The following is a 3,865-nucleotide window of genomic DNA, read 5'->3' as shown; positions in this document are numbered from 1 at the left end:
GCATAAAGCCAGGCATGCACCAGGGAGTGAGTCCTGGAGGGAGGAGGAAAGGTTCTTTGGGAGGTAGAGGAGCAAGGTCTCAGGAGGGGAATGTGGAGGGGATGGAGAACTGTATTTCTCAGCTTAGCCCTCTGTGCCCGTTACCCCCGTGAGTACAGCCAACATCTCCACCAGTGCCTGTGCATGCCATGGGTGACACCCCACAATATCTTTGTCCCCCATGCTCGCCAGCTCACCCTCCCCACTGTGCCTAGCACTTCCTCTACCACCACCACTGCTCCCACCAACGCAGACAACATAAGCCAACCTGCCCCTTAGCTTGCATGACCGAGAGGCTTTGAGGAGCTCTGCCTGCTGGGGAAGATGTGTTTGCCATAGCAGTTAACCAGAGCGTCTGAGATGCCTTGCCAGGTCCCCTGGAATAAGCGGGAGCAAATGAGTGTGCCTCCCCCAGAATCAATAGAGATCTGCCTGCTTGCACCTGCTGGGCTTATGCTGCTGTAATAGCTTTTATTCCAATGGCTGCTCATTTGTTTGTCAGCTGTGTTGAATTTTTATTGTTTCCTGGGCACGTGAATTCCCCTATCCGTTCCCAGGGCAAGGAGTGCCACGTCTCCTGGGGCTGGATAGCTGCTGATGTTGACTTAAGAGTGTGTGGAGCAGAAGTTAAGCGCTGCCCTGCTGCCAGGGCCCGGTGGAGCCGTGCACCTCTCACTGTGCACTGCGCTTCTTGCCTGGGGCTCCTGACGTGGGGCTGGGAGTCAGGGAGAGTGTCACGCAACACCGGCATGCGTCATCCCCTTGGCTGTGGGCAGGGACGACGGCCACGTCCCCGGGGGAGCATGGGAGGAGCACATCTCTGCAACCAGCCCCAAGGAGTGCGGAGCAGAACAACTCCTGCCTGAACGGGACTGCGGGCAGGAGGGCCACAAGACCCCGAGAAGCAAAGAAAGGCACTGCTGCAGATGCACTCGAGGTATCATCCATGTTCAAGGTGCAGCCACTGCAATCCTACCCAATTGCACTGACAATGGGATTGGCCACTATGGCTTGAGATGATCCAGTCAGTGTAGTAACACTTGACAGGGTCCTGCCACCATAAGCCAACATCATTCTAGTGGGTCCAGCAGCCTCATGATAGCTCACAGCTGCTGGGAATGGCTTATTAGATGTATTTGCTTTTCAGGGGTGCAAGCTTTCAAGCGTTTGCAGGTGTTAATTACTGCTGGTACAGTACTTTGGGAAAGTGGGGTGAAGGGCTGGGTTGGGCAAGTACTTTGGGTTGTGGTCCCCATGGGGAGCAGGGTTTCTGGTTTGGGAAGACTAGAGATACTGGCTCTGTTTGCTTCTTGGGCAGGAATTTGATGCATTTCAAGATTAGGTGACTGTCTTTGCTTTGAGGTGCTGCGGTGTTAAGAGGGAAAAGTGTGTGGGTGAGTGTAAATCAGCTCTGCACAGGGAGAGCTGCCTGTTTACACCAGGGGATTTAGGCTTCCAGATATTTAATTTCTGGTAACTGTACTTCAGCTTGTTGAAACATTTCAGTCTTGAAAAACCTTTTGTGGATAATGAGACTATGGGGAGGCACTGCTCCCAGAGAGCCTCAGACTGGGGAGCAGGTGTGGACGGGGACCTTGCTTCGGCAGCGCAATTAATGAGCGAGCAGGTAGCCAGCATTTGCAAGAAAATGCTGGGGGAGAGGGGGATAAAACAAAATGAGAGAGAGGTTTTGTTGCCTCCCTTGAAACCAAGAACAAGCAAAGCTCACCTAAGTTTAAAATGTCCCACCTAATATGTCATGGGGTGAGGGACCATGGATGGCGGAGGGTGGGGGAGGTAGGAGATGGTTCTGTTTTGAGGACCCGGGGATTGCCTGGAGAAGGCTTGTGCCCTGCAGCCAGCTCTGTAATGGCTCTGCAAACCCAGTAGGAGCCTTGGGTGATCCTCCCAAAGCTGTCCCAACAGAGGAGCAGAGGGGTGGTGTGACCCACCCCCTGTGCCCTGATTCAGAGGGCTGGTGGTGTCAAGGAGAGCTGGGCTCATGCTGGAGGGTCCCCACCTTGACTCCAGACCAGGCTGGGGCCCTCAGCTGAGGTGTCCTGTCCCCCTTTAGCAGGTACGAGATGGCTGCAGACAGAGGTAATGGAGGGACCTTTGCAGCCATGACAGAGCTTGAGTCTTGGGGGCTGGTACCACAGTCAGGACCACCCTATGTATGTCCCAAGTGTTCTCCTCTTTCATTTAGCATCCAGCTACAGCCCTTCATGATTTCTTTTCTGACAGGCCCCAGGGTAAGCCCTGCTGAGCCTGACAGGATGGCAGCCCCAAACCAAACCGCTCCCAACGACATCAGTCGTAGCCCCTGCCTTTGCCTGCTAGCCTAACCCACTGCTCTGCCGTCTCCTACAGCAGCAACCCCTCCCTAGGAGCGCTTAGGAAACACCTCCAGCATACTTGTGATTTCCCTGGTGCTATTGTGGGTGGGGAAAGTGAGGCAGGGAACTGACGCTGTCTTGGAGGGGCATTCACAGTACGGTGGGCACTCAGCAGAAAGCAGAAAAGTAGCTCTTCCTCAGCCAGTGGAGAGAGGAGAGATATCTCCAGAGGGTGACCTGGGCCAGCCATGGTCTGGAGATGTTTGTATTTATGAACTAAGGAGGGAATGGATGCCACAAGTCCCCATGGCTTTGAGGGTGGTGTCAGGAGCCACAAATCTGTGGGAGGCAAATGTCATTTAGCATCATTAGGAATAACACTGAGAAGCCATAGCTGTGCCTATCTGCCTGTCTCAGGCTTTTGGGTTATGACCATCAACTGAAGAACCCTCAGGGACCATCCTGGACTCCTCTCGGCACCTCTGAGCAGGGCTCTGGTGCAGAGGGAGATGGAGGCACAGGTCCTGCCTGGCACCAGCATTAAGAGGTGGAGAAGAGCGAGACATCCCATGCAGCTGAGAAATTACTCTGCCCAAATGACTCGAACCTGTGGTTTGCAGTTTGCTGCTGTGGTAGGGGACAGCCCCCTCCTACCTGCCCATGCCCCAAGACAGCTGCTGCTCCTGCTGCCACTGCAGCTTTCCCGACTCATGTAGGTGAGCTGGCATTGGCTCTGCTTGTCACGCCAGCAGCTTAACTCCTTCACTGCTGGCCATGTACACACTGGAGAGCCTGCCAAGAAAGCTCAGCTGTCTCCTCCCTGCACTTCCCCCCGTTGCTATCTGCAAAGTGAATGTACGGCATAACATGTGCTCCCTGCCTGCTGACCATCCACCTGGGGCTGTGGGTCTCTGCAGCACAGAGTATCCCTGAGCTGCAGCACAAGGCTGGACCAAGTGAGGAAAGGGGTACTGGCGCCCTTGCCTGTGGCTGGTCCTGCCCCTGTGGGGTGGGTGCAGGTGCTGCACCCATCCTGCACAGATCGGTATCCTTACCACCCACACCAGGAAGAAAGACCAACTCCCCTCTATGGCAGCTCCTCTTAGGAGGAACTTTCCTCTCTAGGATGCTGCAGTGAAAGTGATGTGAAAGAGGGGTGAGGGACAAGACAATGTGACACTTATCCATTTGCCATCCCAGTGGTTGTCACCAATGGGTAAATGGGCAGGAGAGGAGACCACTGGTAAAAGGACTCAGGAGCATCTGAGAGGGATGCTCACACCAAAGAGCTATGGGGAGGTCCTCACTGATGAACTGTGGGGCCAAAGCTCCTTGTGGAGCCTGCTGGGAAACATTAGCCACAGTCCTGCCTGGCTCCCGCTCCCCACTCACACCTTCTCCACCCTGTTAATTATTACAAGGGAAGCGATGAAGGCCAATGTGCACCAAAGTCCAGTGTGAGAGAGAAAATCAGCAGTTCACTTGCAGCC

Source organism: Platalea leucorodia (genome assembly GCF_965183815.1).
Source record: "Platalea leucorodia genome assembly, chromosome: 5".
Lineage (NCBI taxonomy): Eukaryota > Metazoa > Chordata > Aves > Pelecaniformes > Threskiornithidae > Platalea > Platalea leucorodia.
This window is presented reverse-complemented; position numbering follows the sequence as displayed.